The sequence below is a fragment of the Mizuhopecten yessoensis genome, unplaced genomic scaffold, assembly GCF_002113885.1.
Source record: "Mizuhopecten yessoensis strain PY_sf001 unplaced genomic scaffold, ASM211388v2 scaffold4373_2, whole genome shotgun sequence".
Classification (NCBI taxonomy): Eukaryota; Metazoa; Mollusca; class Bivalvia; order Pectinida; family Pectinidae; genus Mizuhopecten; species Mizuhopecten yessoensis.
In genome coordinates, this window is record NW_018405514.1 from 618450 (window position 1) to 638291 (window position 19842).

Sequence of the window (19842 nt, forward strand, 5' to 3'; positions counted from 1 at the left end):
CCAAGAACAACCAAGTCTTTTTTTAAATTATGAAGTAAATTCAAGCACTTGAAGTAATACAAGCTTGAACATTTTAAAAGTAAAGCAGACTATTTTTTTTAAAGCTCATTCGCATGAAACTCAACATTTAAATAAACTAGATAAGAAACCTATTCCAGTTACAGGGAGCAGTAGAGTATCTACCACTTACCATGTGTTGACTGGTAAGATGTTTTATTTAACTGGTCGTGATTTGAATTATACGAGAAGGATTTTATCTCAAATTCAAGATATCATACAAAAACTGCCTCAGAAATGTTAACTTATTTCAAGTCAATTTCTTCTTTTAAATACTTTCTTCTTCTAAATACGTCTTTTACATTCTCATTTTTTACACTTCTCATTTATTTGTTATCTAGAACCTTTTACACAACTTTAAGAATTTAATTATATCTTAAAATGTGATTGATATAAAATGTATATTCGTAAGAGCGGCTGGCTACAGAAATACCATCACAAAAGCTACAAAATACACAACTGTTACACCGCCCGAATTAGCCAGTAAGTGTCCCTGATAATCCCAAAGGAACCTGCCTCACATAGCTCGTCTACATCCTGTAAAATAACACTTATTCAGGTGTGTTTTACTAGATTGGAAATCTTTGATTATTTTCTTTTATGTCAACATGTAAAAGAAACTATAAACACATTCAGTTCCAAAATGATTTTTGGTGAAAAGAAATCAAGGCTCTACTAATTGTCACTCCTGATGTCTTTTAATTTGTAATGCATTTGAGCCCTACATTTCTATATTCAAACATTAATTGTATCTTGTACATCATTCAAGGATCATATTTTCTATGAAATTCAAGCAATACATTTTGTACAATAGCACCACCAGAGAATGTTGTTCCAGATTGAACATTTATAAAATATGAAATCACATACATGTATATAATTTTTAACTTCTAACAGCCTTAAGTAATCTGTACATGTATAACAAGTCACATTGAAGTGACAGCTTGTCATCATTTAAACAACAAATATACAAGTCATCTGTCATATACAAACACACACAACCCGAGCTTTTACTGACACCTGTATCCTAGACCCATTGTTCACTCCGTCGTCGTTTATGTGTACAAGTTGTCAGTGCAACACTCTAACAAACCTCCTCACAGCTAGCAACCCTACTTAGCTTCTTCCAACATTTCAAATTAAAAATAAATCCACAAAGCATATCATGTATGTTCTGGTTTTAATTAACACCTTCTGTATGTTTAAAGGTTGTGATACCTAATTAAGGCTACATGATACCTTCCACTCTATTCCTAGGATTGGTGTCAACATATACCTTACACTCCATACCTGAAAGTTTTGTAAGAGTTAAGGCTATATGCTACCTTTCACCTTTGTTTTGAACTAATAATAATAATAATAATAATAATAAGGCTTTATATTACCCAACACCTAGCTGTGGTTTGTGTTATATTTAAGGCTATATGCTACCTTACACATCTGATTTGTATAAGGATTTAAGCTACACTTTCCATAATAAAACTGATTTGTGCTAGAATTAATGTTATATGCTACCTTACACCTCTGATTTGTATTAGGAGTTTGGCTTTATTTTCCATAATATAACTGATTTGTGCTAGAATTAAGGCTACATGCTACCTTACACCTCTGATTTGTTATAAGCAATATGCTACCTTATACCTTTGCTTTGTATTAGATACATTTACCCCAGCATAATTGAACTAGCGTTATCAAACCATTCAGATTGACTAGACTGTCATCAGTAAATGTTTTCTTGTTTAACCTTCCGATGTTGAATCAATTACTAAACCGTGTCACAATTAAAGCTCATCAAAGGTAGTATACTGTTGCTTTAAGTGTGTTATTCAGCAGTCTCAAAATAAAAGCATATTTGCAAACTAGTTACATTTTCAGGTTTACTAGTGTGTTTGATGCTAACCTCCTTTCTTGTCTCTGTTTGTCCTTGGATATAACCTTGGACATCATCCTGTCCTTCAGAAAGAGCCTTGAACACCATTCAGAGGCAGGGTGATACCATCTCCACTAAAAACTCCCAAAAAACATGCAAGATATTGATATCCCTCGGTGCTTTTCCTCATAGCCTCCCTGTAAACAGATCAGTGTTCACAAGGGGCTACTCCCAGAATACCATCTACTAATAAGCAAAATTTACATGCAAGAAATTGAATTATGATCTGATGGTCTGGCATTGTACAATTGATACAATTACAACAACAAGTCGGACAATAGAGGACAATGGTGGTCATTTAATTGACCATCCACTCAACTGGCAATGGGGAGGGTTTATGAGGGAATAGAGCTAGTGATTATTGGAATGGAGTCAATGTATCCAAGTTTATCACCAGCATCAGGACCACAGGCTGCTGAAGCTGAGAGATCTCTCCATCAATAAATCACTTTTATGAATAGCTGAATTTCATGCTAAGTTTAACAGCATTTTAAGGCCTACTGACAATATGTTTATATTGACAATGGGTAATGAATGGGAAAATACCTGATAACAAAAATAGAAATCATTTACATATCGTTGGGGGTGGACAAAACGGGGTCATTGAGGTGTCATCTAAAAACACAAATTCACATCAGCTGGTGTGAAAAACCGTCAAATGATTTCTATACAAACAACAGGTGTATGTCTAGATCAGCAGTCGCCATGAAATCGTAATCAAGCCCAACATGTTATACATGATACCTAGCACTTTGTTTTGTGATGTTGTCGACACAGGTTGACTTCATCGATAATTTACAAGACAATCAAGACAATGTTTCATTAAAATTGATTATATATTCTACACGACACTTCCCCTGACAACACAGCCAATGAATTGAACCTGTGTTAAATTAGTTAATTGTTACTATCATAAAGCTGTGACAAGATGTCTTGTTACCTACTATCATACGATCTCCAATAAGTCAAGGTCAGATTGATCTTTTCTGTTCTTTCCTTTTATCCACTGGACAGTCAACAGGAGATACATCGTGTGGAAAAATGTCATATTGCTGGTTTTGAGAGAGTCCTTTTTAAAGTAAGGTCACTGTTAACTTCTTGAGAAACCATGGTTACATACTTGAACTGTCAAATCCAAGATGGTTACCTAGTGGACATCTTATTTTTCCTATCAGTCTTTAAATAAAACATACACAACTGCAGACAAAGGAACCTCTAAATTAAATTGAAAAGAAAAAAATTGTCTGGTGCTTCTTAAGAAACAGTGACAAGAAAACTTGATCCGTCAACTTCCAAGATGGCTGCCAGGCAGCCATATTATTTTTCTGATCAGTTTTTGAAATGAAACATGCACAACTGAAGAACGATGGCGAAGTTACCCTGAAATTTGGGAAAGATCTGTCAAATTGTTTTTGAGAAAAGCATTAAAAATCCTTTACTCTCAAAATCCAAGATGATTTTTTTTCATTCAGTCTCTCAATAAAACATGCACAACAGTTGACCAAGGGAATTCTCCATACCAAATAGAAAAATGATCTCTAGTACTTTTAGAGAAATAGTGATCACAAATATTGTTTAAGGACAGACGACAGATGATGGACAAAGGGTGATTTTGATACATCTGATAATGATTGGCTAAAATTACAAATATATACTTTATTGAACATATTAAAGGCTTAGATCTGTCACACAAATCACACTTCAAACTTAGATCTGTCACACAAATCACACCTCAAACTTAGATCTGTCACAAAAATCACACTTCTAACTTAGATCTGTCACACAAATCACACCTCAAACTTAGATCTGTCACACAAATCACACTTCAAACTTAGATCTGTCACATAAATCACACTTCAAACTTAGATCTGTCACACAAATCACACCTCTAACTTAGATCTGTCACATAAATCACACTTCAAACTTACATCTGTCACACAAATCACACCTCTAACTTAGATCTGTCACACAAATCACTTAGTATATAATAAATTGATACAGCTATCCAGTCAACTTTCCATTTCATTGAATAATTATAATCTGCTGCATTCCTTTTTCTTTATTTGATTTTAATCAACTTGGCAAAAAAACTTAATCCCAATAAATAAACTGAAGAGAAAAATCAAATGGATCAGGGAGCCATAATGAAAGTCAAAAAGTAATGTTAACATCGGATGGGCATTAAATCCACAATAAAGAAATGTAGAAGTGTTTCCTGCAGACACAGCTGATATAAAGATGCCCTGATAACATTCAATGAAGCTGTGCCCAGTGTGGACTTGTTTGCCTATGAATCAATATATTAGGGTAGTTGATCCATTAAGAGAAACACTGGTATTACCACTACCTGATCCACTTAGACAAAATCAATACCAGGGATGGTTGATTCACTGAAACAAAATATGTTATGACAGCCCATCTAGTGGAGAAATAAATAATATCATTTTCAAACAGATTACACTCTTTGAAAATTAAATCAATACAAGTGGCTGTGGGTGGATGAACTGGGACATTTTACTTAAGGAGGTTCAGGCAACTCAAATTGTCTCCCTTGGAATGTATCTCAAGTTTGTTCTTATTTCTATGCAAACTGTTTATGGTTACTTTGGGGGAAGGGTTAAATATAATGCTGATGAAATTAATTAAATATCAAAATTTATCAAATTTGTGTGTGCGAATAATGAATACAATGGGATAGAGTTTTGTAGGCAGTGGGTATCGGGGAACACCAGATGTAGTGTGTAACTGCCTAGTCTTTGATGATGTCTGTGTGCACTCATTGCAAACAAAAATATGAGAGATTGGTGTTATGGCTGCCTATGATAGGCTGCTCCACCTGAAGTGGCTAGCAGGCTGATGATACACCAGCCCAGAATGTGTATATAAAATATCCCAGCCTCTAATTGGGTGGTACTTTACCCTGCTTTAATTATGAGGCCTAATCTGGCCTTGATGTCCCCCTTATTACTGATCCACATATTGAATGTGTTAGTGATTCCTGATTTTATGACAGGTCTTCTCTGTAATTCTGTTAATGATTGGAGAATATCAAAATTCCACCCCTTAATTCATGTCCCTATTACTTACACATACAGCCCCCGGACTTGCAGATGTCCCTGTTATTGTTAATACAACCTTTAATACATACAGTCCCCTACTCGATGTCCCTGTTAACTGTACATACAGTCCACTACTTGATGTCCTTGATTACTGTACATACAGTCTACTACTCTATGGTCCTGTTAACTGTACATACTGTCCACCACTCTATGTCCCTGTTAACTGTGCATACAGTCCCCTACTTGATGCCCCTGATAACTGTACATACAGGCCCCTACTTGATGTCCCTTTTAACTGTACATACACCTCCACTACTTGATGTCCTTGATTACTGTACATACAGTCCCCTACTTGATGTCCCTGTTAACTGTACATATAGTCCCCTACTTGATGTCCCTGATAACTGTACATACAGTCCACTACTCAAGGTCCCTGTTAACTGTACATACAGTCCACTACTCACGGTCCCTGTTAACTGTATGATGTCCCTGATAACTGTACATACAGGCCACTCCTCAAGGTCCCTGTTCACGGTACATACAGTCCCCTACTTAATGTCCCTGTCTACTGTACATACAGTCCACCACTCTATGTCCCTGTTAACTGTACATACACCTCCACTACTTGATGTCCTTGTTAACTGTACATACAGTCCCCTACTTAATGTCCCTGTTTACTGTACATACAGTCCCCTACTCTATGTCCCTGTTAACTGTACACACAGTCCCCAACTTGATGTCCCTGTTAACTGTACATACAGTCCCCTACTCGATGTCCCTGTTAACTGTACATACAGTCCACTACTCTATGTCACTGTTAACTGTACATACAGTCCACTACTCTATGTCCCTGTAAACTGTATATACAGTCCACTACTCTATGTCCCTGTTGACTGTACATACAGTCCACTACTCTATGTCCCTGTTAACTGTACATACAGTCCCCTACTTGATGTCCCTGTTAACTGTACATACAGTCCACTACCCGAGGTCCCTGTTAACTGTACATACAGTCAACTACTCTATGTCCCTGTTAACTGTACATACAGTCCCCTACTTGATGTCCCTGTTAACTGTACATACAGTCCCCTACTCAATGTCCCTGTTAACGTACATACAGTCCCCTACTCTATGTCTCTGTTAACTGTACATACAGTCCACTACTCGATGTCCCTGTTAACTGTACATACAGTCCACTACTCGATGTCCCTGTGAACTGTATATACAGTCCACTACTCTATGTCACTGTTAACTGTACAAACAGTCCACTACTCTATGTCCCTGTTAACTGTACATACAGTCCCCTACTCTATGTCTCTGTTAACTTTACATACAATCTCCTACTTGATGTCCCTGTTAATTGTACATACAGTCCCCTATTCTATGTCCCTGTTAACTGTACATACAGTCCCCTACTCTATGTCTCTGTTAACTTTACATACAATCTCCTCCTTGATGTCCCTGTTAATTGTACATACGTACATACAGTCCACTACTTGATGTCCCTATTAACTGTACATACAGTCCACTACTCTATGTCCCTGTTAACTCTACAGACAGTCCACTACTTTATGTCCCTGTTAACTGTACACACAGTCCACTACTCTCTATGTCCCTTTTAACTGTACATACAGTCCCCTACTCTATGTCCCTGTTAACTGTACAAACAGTCCACTACTCGATGTCCCTGTTAACTGTACACACAGTCCCCTACTTGATGTCCCTGTTAACTGTACATACCCATATCATTCCTCATTTGATATCACAAATGAACATTGATCCTTTTTTTTCTATTTTGTTAAAAGGTGATAACTTATATAAGAATTTTTTCCTGTTTTGTAATTTTGCACTTTTTTCATGCTGCTGCCTCTAAATGCATGTAATTGTTAAAGAGCAGAAGTGAAATGCCTTGATTATAACATAGGACACATGCATTGTTGCAATACATCAAGGAAATTGGACGTGGGCCTGATATCTGGACATCATGTGCAGCATATCACGATCCCAGCCTGCTGGTGTTTCCACTTCAACCCAGTTATCAATCCACATGGGTTTCCTAAAATGTTCTTTAAATGAGAGTAACATGATGAAACGGTTTGATAATTCTAGACTTAACGCATTAAATCAAATGTTGTTTTTTTAAGAATTCTCTGCCTGAGCAAAACCTGTCACTTAATGAGAGCTTCAGCAAATTACTTATGTTATAACCATATGGGAACATCCTATGACCCTTAGCTCAGCATCATTTGACCCCTAGTCCAGCATCATTTGACCCCTGTGAGTGGTAGTCAGGGTTGGGTGGGATTTTACCTCCTGTAACCACAGGAGTCTGATTCAGATCAGCTGTTGATTTGTTACAATAAAAGAAATCTGTATTTCCAACCTGAGCAGGAGTGTACAACTCTATCTACCAGGAGATTGGATACTCAAGACTTCTAACGAGCTCCAACAAGAGGATGAAAGGTGTAAAACAAGCTCACACCTGAGTGGCTTTATGATGTAGGTGAGGGGCCACTCAACAGGTGAGGAGGCCTGGTCAGGCCAGCCAGGCAGCTCAGGAGGCTGTTAGCCACACAGGTCAGCCTTATCAGCCCTTTTGATTGATGGGTCTGCTGTGAAATGCCCTCCCCTGTTAAACACTTGTAGTAGTGGGGCCTAATTAGGGGAAATCAAGTTGATAATGTCTCTGTTTACACTGCGATTCCTCACTGTTGTTACTCCCCTGTCCAACACTTGTAAAATAGGGGGCCTAATTAGGGGGAATCAGTGAGATAAAGTCAGTGTTTACACCACTCTATCTGCTGGCTGATGTTGTTACTGCTGTGAATGTGGTAGGCAACACTTTCTAATTATTTCACCAGCTCAGGGGGCTGCCAATCCAGCATAACAGATATTTTTTGTCTCTCAAATGTCCAAATAGATCTCCAAAACAATATCACACTCACATTATCTCATTTATTCTGTAGCTATTGGATAGATTATGATAAGAATCAAGGTTAAAAATAAACAGCTATAATAAAGACCTTGTGGTGTTTAATCTACAACTTTCCCAAACTTCCTAACTTTCAGTAATGTTTGCCTCAAAACTTCACAGCAAGCGGTGTTTTATATATCTTGTAACTTCACAACTTCATACAATTAAGGTTGCACTGTAACTATATGCATGCTACAATGTTTAATTACCAGGAACCAGCAACCGTTGTACATACATGTTACCTGGAGCTACATTCATGCTACCCATACAACTGTTGTACATACCTGTTACCTGGAGCTACATTCATGCTATCCATACAACTGTTGTACATACATGTTACCTGGAGCTACATTAGTGCTACTTGTAGCTATTGCCCATACCACTGTTGTACATACATGTTACCTGGAGCTTCAATAATGCTACTTGTAGCTATTGCCCATACAACTGCTGTACATGCTACTTGTAGCTATTGCCCATACATGCAATTGTTGTGTATGCATGTTACCTGGAGCCACAATAATGCTACTTGTAGCTATTGCCCATACAACTGTTGTACATACATGTTACCTGGAGCTACATTAATGCTACTTGTAGCTATTGCCCATACAACTGTTGTGTATGCTTGTTACCTGGAGCTACATTAATGCTACTTGTAGCTATTGCCCATACAACTGTTGTGTATGCTTGTTACCTGGAGCTACATTAATGCTACTTGTAGCTATTGCCCATACAACTGTTGTACATGCTACTTGTAGCGATTGCCCATACATGCAACTGTTGTGTATGCATGTTCCCTGGAGCTACATTCATGCTACTTGTAGCTATTGCCCATACAACTGTTGTACATGCTAGTTGTAGCTATTGCCCATACATACAACTGTTGTACATACATGTTACCTGGAGCTACAATAATGCTACTTGTAGCTATTGCCCATACAACTGTTGTGTATGCTTGTTACCTGGAGCTACATTCATGCTACTTGTAGCTATTGCCCATACAACTGTTGTACATGCTACTTGTAGCTATTGCTCATACATGCAACTGTTGTGTATGCATGTTACCTGGAGCTACAATAATGCTACTTGTAACTATTGCCCATACAACTGTTGTACATGCTACTTGTAGCTATTGCCCATACATGCAACTGTTGTGTATGCATGTTACCTGGAGCTACATTCATGCTACTTGTAGCTATTGCCCATACAACTGTTGTACATACATGTTACCTGGAGCTACAATAATGCTACTTGTAGCTATTGCCCATACAACTGTTGTGTAGCTTATTACCTGGAGCTACATTCATGCTACTTGTAGCTATTGCCCATGCAACTGTTGTACATACATGTTACCTGGAGCTACAATAATGCTACCTGTAGCTATTGCCAATACAACTGTTGTACATACATGTTACCTTGAGCTACAATAATGCTACCTGTAGCTATTGCCTATACAGTAGATATTGTCCATACAACTGTTGTACATACATGTTACCTTGAGCTACAATAATGCTACTTTTAGCTATTGCCCATACAACTGTTGTATATACATGTTACATGAAGCTACAATTATGCTACCTGTAGCTATTGCCAATACAACTGTTGTGTATGCTTGTTACCTGGAGCTACATTCATGCTACTTGTAGCTATTGCCAATACAACTGTTGTACATACATGTTACTTTGAGCTACAATAATGCTACCTGTAGCTATTGCCTATACAGTAGATATTGTCCATACGACTGTTGTACATGCATGTTACCTTGAGCTACAATAATGCTACTTGTAGCTATTGCCAATACAACTGTTGTATACATACATGTTACCTTGAGCTACAATAATGCTACTTGTAGCTATTGCCCATACAACTGTTGTACATGCTACTTGTAGATATTGCCCATACATGCAACTGTTGTGTATGCATGTTACCTGGAGCTACATTTATGCTACTTGTAGCTTTTGCCCATATAACTGTTGTAAATTCTACTTGTAGCTTTTGCCCATATAACTGTTGTATATACATGTTACACGAAGCTACAATAATGCTACTTGTAGCTTTTGCCCATACAACTGTTGTATATACATGTTACATAAAGCTACAATAATGCTACTTGTAGCTTTTGCCCATACAACTGTTGTATATACATGTTACATGAAGCTACAATAAGGCTACTTGTAACTATTGCCCATACAATTGCTGTACATTAATTGTTGCAGTGTTACTTGGAGTTAATTAATGCAGCTTGTAGCTCACTTTAGACCTTCAGCTTTATACATGGTACATGTAGCTAGATTTTTACTACCTGTTCTCTTCCAGTGCTAATGGTCACTTCTTATGACTATTGCCTGTGCCAAATACATTGTATTGTTTGAAATTGTGTACTGGAAATTCTTGTGATAAAAAATCCCTCCTGATATCCAGAATACATCAATCATAGTACTTAAGTTGTGTGTTGGCCAAGGCCCTTGTTCTCAGCATCACCATGGCTTCCTCTGTTCTTACGGAGACTATTCGTCCAACTCACGCCTGGCAGGGTCACAGGGTATATAGCCAGCAAACTTCTTCTTTTTTTTTTTCTTTTTTTTTCCAAAGTTGAAACAAAATGATAGACATAGCAATACCTTTGAGCATCAAATTAATTTTACTTAAAACCCTCTGTCATAAAACTGTTTAAAAATGTGAAATAAATATTGGCATTTGAGAGTCCCTTGTTGCTATATATGTTGCCATCTTCTGCTTCTTCATGTCATAGAAACACTTGTGCAACAGATTCTGTCTGTAGTCTCCAGAGCTCAACTTCAACAGAAAACATGGTCGCTCTCAGACACAAAGACATATATCAAATCACAGCGCCGACAACTCCATCCTCTCACAGAAAACATGGTCACTCTCAGACACAAAGACATATACCAAATCACAGCGCCGACCACTCCATCCTCTCACAGAAAACATGGTCACTCTCAGACACAAAGACATATATCAAATCACAGCGCCGACAACTCCATCCTCTCACAGAAAACATGGTCACTCTCAGACACAAAGACATATATCAAATCACAGCGCCGACCACTCCATCCTCTCACAGAAATAACTTAGGTAGGAATAAATTACCAGACAGGGTTTTCTAAATGTAATTTCATATCAATCAAATGTGATACTAACTTATTTATGGTACCTGCAGTATATAAAATGTTCACTAAATTAAATTGATACATTTCTAGTTCTTGGCCATAGCCATTGATAAGTTTTTTGTTATGATGCTGGGAGGAGGTGATATGACCAATGTTCAATTTCAAATTCTTGGTACTATAACTTAAAGATCCCTGACCCACTGTGGGCAAAACACTAGAGAATTGCACTGTAGTTATTAATGCATAGTTATCTCCCCTCTAATTTTGTTTTAGTTATCACTGTTGTTTGACTATGTCAGGGACAGTTAGATCAGTTGGTTGACTGATTATGGTTGGAGGTACAGTGTTCAAATCCTGGTCTGGCAAAAAACGTCATATTTTACACAAAGTACACTTGTTTTATTATTATCCATATTCATTCAGGAAAAATTTTTAGTTTCAAATATGAGTAGCAACAATTTTTGGCAGTGGTATGGGGATCCTTAAGGAAGGTTTTATGATGAAATATGTACAGATCCCCTCCCCATACAGATCCCCTCCCCGAGATACCAGTGACAGACACTGTGTTAGTAGACCAATAACAGCTCAGCAAGCATCCTCACAGATCCAATCTCACTCTCACAAGAAAACGAAATGCAATTCAAATTGTAATTCTGAAATATCTTAATTAAATTTTGAACAAATCTTGAATGCAACAGTATACCATCTGTTTAACAACAAATCAACGATATCATTCTAAAGGCTGGTTTGTTGAGCTGACCTTAACATAGTTAATTCACAGCTTTCTATCTCTTTTTATAACCCATCTATCAGAAAAGGCAGCAATTAATTCATCCAAAATATAGCACAGCATGATTCAAAATGTGGGCCAATAACCTCTAACATACCACAAAAACAGATAAGATAATATCTGTCACAAACACGTTATGAGTTCCACTGACTATTCAGTATTGAAGGTCAGCAATATGACTGATGATGAAGTCAAAACATTGGTGTGTAAGGTCTATACCTAGTCCTATACCCCCAGTCTGTCTGACCTAAACCTTGAGTTTGCCTTTAATGCCAGGTTTGTAACTAGTCCTATACCCCCAGTCTGTCTGACCTAAACCTTGAGTTTGCCTTTAATGCCAGGTTTGTAACTAGTCCTATGCCCCAAGTCTGCCTTGCAGCTGTCCTACATCTGAGGCTCTTCTGTCTGCTTTACATGGTGGGTATCTTACATGGTAGGTCTGTAGCCTTATATGGTTAGACTGTAGCCTTACATGGTGGGTCTTTGTAACCTTACATGGTAGGTATGTGCCCTTACATGGTAGGTCTGTAACCTTACATGGTGGGTCTGTAACCTTACATGGTAGGTCTATAAACTTACATGGTGGGTCTTTGTAACCTTACATGGTAGGTCTGTAGCCTTATATAGTGAGACTGTAACCTTACATGGTGGATCTGTAATCTTACATGGTTGGTATGTAGCCTTTCATGGTGGGTCTGTTACCTTACATGGTAGGTCTGTAACTTTACATGGTAGGTATATAGCCTTATATGGTGAATCTGTAGACTTACATGGTGAATCTGTAGACTTACATGGTGGGTCTGTAACCTTACATGGTGGGTCTGTTGTGGGTCTGTTACCTTACATGGTAGGTCTGTAGCCTTACATGGTGAATCTGTAGACTTACATGGTGAATCTGTAGACTTACATGGTGGGTCTGTTACCTTACATGTCGGGTCTGTTACATGATAGGTCTGTTGATTAGCTTAAGATAGGCAGGCACATTTGTAACATCTAAATTCAGATTGTGTTATATTTTCTTTTTCTTTTGTACACAGAATTTGTAATGTGTGTCTATACCACGGCACACTTTTGTGGCACACAGTTATGCCTGAAACCAGGTGTACCAATACCCAAATATAGCCAGACATCTTTATATTCTGTTTATGTACCAAAGTACACAAACAAATCATTTATACTCCATTTTTTGTACTATGGTACGCTTTTGTTGGTGCAGAAACAATTAAATCAATGTTCATTATTTCTGTACCATAGTCCCACTTTAGTGTGACCAGTAATAGGCATAGATAGCTAATGATGGTATATCATAGCTGGTTACAGCTGTGGTAGGTGACAGTAACATTAAATATGTATTGTAAAAGTGTACCACCAAGGTGTATCATGCTAAGCATAAGTCCTAGAGTTATGTGTCATACAACTGTGTAAAGTGGTATAGAAACAAAGCATAAGTCCTAGAGTTATGTGTCATACAACTCTGTAAAGTGGTATAGAAACAAAGCATAAGTCCTAGAGTTATGTGCCATACAACTGTGTACAGTGGTATAGAAACGAAGCATAAGTCCTAGAGTTATGTGCCATACAACTCTGTAAAGTGGTATAGAAACGAAGCATAAGTCCTAGAGTTATGTGCCATACAACTCTGTAAAGTGGTATAGAAACGAAGCATAAGTCCTAGAGTTATGTGCCATACAACTCTGTAAAGTGGTATAGAAACGAAGCATAAGTCCTAGAGTTATGTGCCATACAACTGTGTAAAGTGGTATAGAAACGAAGCATAAGTCCTAGAGTTATGTGCCATACAACTGTGTAAAGTGGTATAGAAACGAAGCATAAATCCTAGAGTTATGTGCCATACAACTGTGTACAGTGGTATAGAAACAAAGCATAAGTCCTAGAGTTATGTGTCATACAACTGTGTACAGTGGTATAGAAATGAAGCATAAGTCCTAGAGTTATGTGTCATACAACTGTGTAAAGTGTTATAGAAACAAAGCATAAATCCTAGAGTTATGTGTCATACAACTGTGTAAAGTGGTATAGAAACGAAGCATAAATCCTAGAGTTATGTGTCATACAACTGTGTACAGTGGTATAGAAACGAAGCATAAGTCCTAGAGTTATGTACCACACAAAAGGGAACCATTGTACTAAAAAAAAGCCTTAATGCTACAAATATGTGCCTGACCATGTTTGATCATCATAGTTTACCCTGACTGATAGAGTCTATTCCTCATGATCTACACAATCTAATACCATGTTTTCCTGTGTCTGTATGGAGTTTTATACCCTCCCCACACTTACAAAGAAATTGAATCAAATTTCACAAAACCAGTAAGCATTCAAAAATAAATCAGTTAATTTGCAAACTTTATAACGTTTTTCTTTGTTCACCGATGTTCAATGTTGGCAGAGTCCAAATCTTTAATTCAAATTCCTAGTGGATTCATTGTATACCTTAGGCTGGTGTGTTTTGTAACAAAGCAGTTTTATTTCCATTCCCAGACCTGTTATAGAGTGGTTTTGTCAGCGAATAATTAATACTGTTGACTTTCCCCATTTGCTTTTGTATGAAATATAATTTATTCATTATTTATCTTAACATAAATCTTTGGTGACAGGGTTGCTTTGTTAAACATTGAATTGTACTTCTTCAAGCTTTGTCCGAGATTTGAAAAATAAATTTCAGTTAGTTGAGAAAAAAGCAACTTTGCATATAATATACTTTCTCTGAAATATTATTTTGTATCTAATGAAATGGTTCAATGGACCTTTTTTAGTGACCTCATCTTTTGAGTGAAGCGAGTACTTCAAGCTATCAGACAGCTACATACCATCCCCATTAGGGGTATTGCAAAACAGATACAGAATGGTTTCCTTGTAATCAAGCTGATTTTTGAAATATTAAAAAAAAAGTCCCCTAAGACCTTCACCTTGAATGTAAGCCTGTTGTCCTCCATATTCTATCTGTTAATAATAAAAACTGATAATTAATTATTTGAAAGCTGTACGTTTATTCCAGAAAAACATAACTTTCTAAGTATTGTGTTCTTTTGTGTGTTTTAGACATAAACTTGTATACTATTATAGAAGTTTGACTTGATAGTTCACTTAGTGTCTTAATCTTTTGAGCATATGGTCCAATTTTACAAGATTTTCCCAATTAAGTTCATACACACATACATAAATCTGAGGTCATCATTCAAATGTTATATTGGACCTTTGACCTTTACCTTTCTTATTGACGGGGATCGTGGGCAGAAGCATGAAACTAAAGCTCATGAACAGTCACTTGTTACCAGTTTGTTACTTTCCTTGACCTCTTTCTGTGACCTTGACCATGATGTCATGTACATGTTTTCTGGTGTCCATCTTGCTGTGTTATCAGTGTTTCTGACAGCTATCATTTTTTTTATAAGGGTGTGACTTGACTTTTTACCAAGTGTTCTATCAACACAACACCTCTTCATACATAATATAATACAACTTAAATTCAAAAGTCACGTCATTGTTGCCAAATATAAATTTAAAAACTATAAACAGCTTTCTTGACGACAAAGATGTTATAAACTTTAACTTATATATCTACAATGAGGTTGAAATGTGTTAAATACCTGAGCTATATTCGAGTATGTAAGTAATAATAAAATGTATGTTAAAACCTTGGTCCTGTGTGATAAACACAGGCAGTATTAACCCTGAACACGTCCTGTAATTAATCTCACACCTGTTCAACACCGCTCACAACAAAGGGCACACCACTCCTGTCATCCTCCATACTGGGGTCAGAGGTCGCTACCGGTATGCACATGCCATCCTCTTCACTGGGGTCAGAGGTCATCGTAAATATGTCTCATAGAATCCAGAATGGTACCACCGATTGGGTTATAACTATCCCTTTATAAATGTGTTGTCAAAGTTTTACTGCATTCCTCCACATTATAATTACACCTTTTACATACTAATTAATCTATTTACACCAACCTGAACGTGGCTGCTGTATGTTCATGTAGTTAACGACTGCACATTGACTATCCATGCATGTATAATTAAATACTTCAAACATAAAAATGAAGATATTCCCTGCTAGTTATTTCTGGTTGTCCAGTCACAAATCCTTTCATCTTGTTGACCTACCTTACCATGTGTTTTGACTAAACTCGATATCACAGTCTGAGTTAACATGGTTCTATTGTACATGTGTAGACTATCACAGTCTGGGTTAACATGGTTCTATTGTACAGGTGTGGATTATCAGTCTGGGTTAACAATGTTCTACTGTACAGGTGTGGACTATCACAGTCTGAGTTAACATGGTTCTATTGTACATGTGTGGACTATCACAGTCTGGGTTAACATGGTTCTATTGTACATGTGTGGACTATCACAGTCTGAGTTAACATGGTTCTACTGTACATGTGTGGACTATCACAGTCTGGGTTAACATGGTTCTATTGTACATGTGTAGACTATCACAGTCTGGGTTAACATGGTTCTATTGTACATGTGTGGACTATCACAGTCTGAGTTAACATGGTTCTATTGTACATGTGTGGACTATCACAGTCTGGGTTAACATGGTTCTATTGTACATGTGTGGACTATCACAGTCTGAGTTAACATGGTTCTATTGTACATGTGTGGACTATCACAGTCTGGGTTAACATGGTTCTATTGTACATGTGTAGACTATCACAGTCTGAGTTAACATGGTTCTATTGTACAGGTGTGGACTATCACAGTCTGAGTTAACATGGTTCTATTGTACAGCTGTAGACTATCACAGTCTGGGTTAACAAGGTTCTATTGTACATGTATGGACTATCAGTCTGAGTTAACATGGTTCTATCGTACAGGTGTGGACTATCACAGTCTGGGTTAACAATGTTCTATTGTACAGGTGTGGGCTATCAGTCTGGGTAAACAATGTTCTATTGTACAGGTGTGGACTATCAGTTTGAGTGAACATGGTCCTATTGTACAGGTGTGGACTATCACAGTCTGGGTTAACATGGTTCTATTGTACAGGTGTGGACTATCAGTCTGAGTTAACATGGTTCTATTGTACAGGTGTGGACTATCAGTCTGGGTAAACAATGTTCTATTGTACAGGTGTGGACTATCACAGTCTGGGTTAACAATGTTCTACTGTACAGGTGTGGATTATCACAGTCTGAGTTAACATGGTTCTACTGTACAGGTGTGGACAGTCTGAGTTAACAAGGTTCTACTGTACAGGTGTGGACAGTCTGAGTTAACAAGGATCTACTGTACAGGTGTGGACAGTCGGAGTTAACAAGGATCTACTGTACAGGTGTGGACAGTCTGAGTTAACAAGGTTCTACTGTACAGATGTGGACTCATCACAGTTTTGATTTAATATGGTCCCAATGTACAGGTTTAGATTGTCTGTCTAGAATCACAGTAATGACCTCTCCCTGTTGTATTCTGCAAATGTGCCCATCTGGAGAATATTATTCCAAAAAATACTACTAAAAGGTTCATCTGAAAATTGAGCCTGTAATTTGTTTTCTCCTTAGTCCTCAGGGTCCGGTTTTTATGTCCCCAACTACTCACAGAGATGAATGCCCAATAAAAGGACCATATCCAGCCCCTTTCCCTGTACACTTTGACCCCAAGGTCCTCAGTTTGGCCTGCAATTTCACACATCAGGCTTGAGAGTCAGAGATTTGATTGATCTAAACTTGTGAAGAGCTGCTAACTTGTGACTCGTTACTTCACATAGAGAGTCATGTATAGAATTTCATCCCCATTCTAGAGGCAAGTTCATATGTCTGTTAGGAACATGTACAATACTGGTAAGTTAATAGTCTACACAGATGAAAAAAGAAATCTCCATTTCACCAGTATCCTTTGCCTGGGTTTTTATATTGTATTTAGTAAATGAGTGACATATGATTGTGTTTGGGTGAGTACCCTGTAGCTGCCATTGGCGTAGGTATGCCCCACGAGCCCCAGTGTTTGCATTGTTCTGTGGGGTGAGAGAGATTTATTTAGCAATTGGTGAGATAGTTATCTCCGTGGAATCCGTTATTAAGAAGTCAACAGTTTAAACAGCGGGTTTACACTGAGGGGTTGTTCCTGGCTAAACTCACGGAGAACAGGCCATGATATTGGAATATTATCATTCACATAGACACTCTCTGGGATTAAGTACAGGAGATTTCACGCATTATCAGCGATAGGACAACAGGGAACAAGTCAGTGGGTGAGTGATTCAATTGTGTGCGTCATATAATATTAAATCGCCAATGTAGATTTATTAATTACTTTAATGTAGACATACACGTTGGAAAATTGACAATTACACTGTCGGAAATATAGGTCTTTTAACTTCTTGTATGTCAATTGTGTATTGTTGTAGCGCTATAATTGTAAGGCTGTACTCAAGTGGTAAATAGCGGGGACAGGTACTCGGTGATAGCTGATCAATGAGACTATCAGTACTTTGCAGTGTATATGTGTGTACCGGTGGGTTGTTTGTTATTGGCTGGGGATCAGTGGAATGCTCACCTTCTATACTCTCTACAGGATTATCATGTAGTCAGACAGATCCTTACTGCTTCATGTGTCACCTGTCTGGCATAAACGTGGGCCACTACAGGCACCTCGTTAACAGGTAAATCTCTAGTATTTAATACAAACATAACGTTTGTATACCGTGCATGTACTATAAAACGCCCCAGTGAACTCTAAAAGGGCTGCAGGATAACGCTGTCATGTAACGCGAAGGCATTGACATCAATCACAGGTGTGTGGGGTAATTGTTTTTTATCCTCATCAGACAAGGTATATTACCTGTCACTGGATGCTACCTGTACAGGTAAGTAAAACTGCCTGACGACCCTCCTAAAGAGCATCAATCAATTACCTGTCAATTAGTTCAACGCATGCTCTTTATTATATAATTAGGCAATCATCACTTGATATCAGATTTTCTACAAATGAAATAGTTAATCATGTCAGTCATCCTGTTAAAATATCTAACTTGCTGATTTTAATGTGACACAATTTTATTACATGTAAATGAGTTAAGAATTTGTCAGAAATACATTATTAATGTGATGGAGCTTTTTCAAAGCATTGAAATAAGTCAGAATAATTTTATGATGATATCATAGGTGATTACATTAAAAATCATGTTGTCCCTCGATAGAGCTACATACTAAACATGCTCCTGAATTAAACAAGTAGCCCAGAGTTTGTTTCATATCAATTAACTCCATAATTATTAACAGTTTAATAGACAAAACTACAGTGTCTGATAATTAAACAGTTATCAACTTTACACCCATAAGTAGTAGCACATACTTAATACATTGATAGGTATTGATTTTAAAGTAATAATCCTGAATAATTATTGGTTTGTACAATAATCCTAAATAAATATTGATATGTACAATATTCTTGTACAATTAATTAATATATTATTTGAAAATGTACCACTTACTGTTCTGTCAATATCATATATTAATATAGAATGTCAATATGGCAAAATGATACAGTGTGTCAATGTGTTACATTCTGTGTCAATGAGGGTGTCAATGTGTTACATACTGTGTCAATGTATCACTGAGTGTGTCAATGTGTTACATACTGTGTCAATATGTCACTGAGTGTGTCAATGTGTAACATTCTGTGTCAATGTGTCAATGAGAGTGTCAATGTGTTACATTCTGTGTCAATATGTCACTGAGTGTGTCAATGTGTTACATTCTGTGTCAATGTGTCAATGAGAGTGTCAATGTGTTACATACTGTGTCAATATGTCACTGAGTGTGTCAATGTGTTACATTCTGTGTCAATGTGTCAATGAGAGTGTCAATGTGTTACATTCTGTGTCAATATGTCACTGAGTGTGTCAATGTGTTACATACTGTGTCAAT

General features: G+C 37.3%; 1 protein-coding gene and 1 long non-coding RNA gene across 7 annotated transcripts in view; one reads left to right on the top strand and one right to left on the bottom strand.

The window, feature by feature from the left end:
* The window catches only part of LOC110448903 (zinc finger MIZ domain-containing protein 1-like), a 233241-nt gene that overhangs the window by 83901 nt on the left and 129498 nt on the right, over window positions 1-19842 (top strand). Inside the window, exon 1 of one of the 6 annotated variants that reach the window (XM_021495400.1) lies at window positions 17920-18164. The exons of 3 other annotated variants lie outside the window; for them this stretch is intronic. The gene's annotated coding sequence lies outside the window, so the exon portion shown is untranslated. Of the gene's footprint in view, window positions 1-17919; window positions 18165-18254; window positions 18576-18630; window positions 18780-19842 lie in introns of those variants that run through there. 2 more of the 6 variants (XM_021495401.1, XM_021495402.1) reach the window with 2 other exon arrangements.
* The window catches only part of LOC110448906, a 93320-nt gene that overhangs the window by 6922 nt on the left and 66556 nt on the right, over window positions 1-19842 (bottom strand). The window lies entirely within an intron of this gene.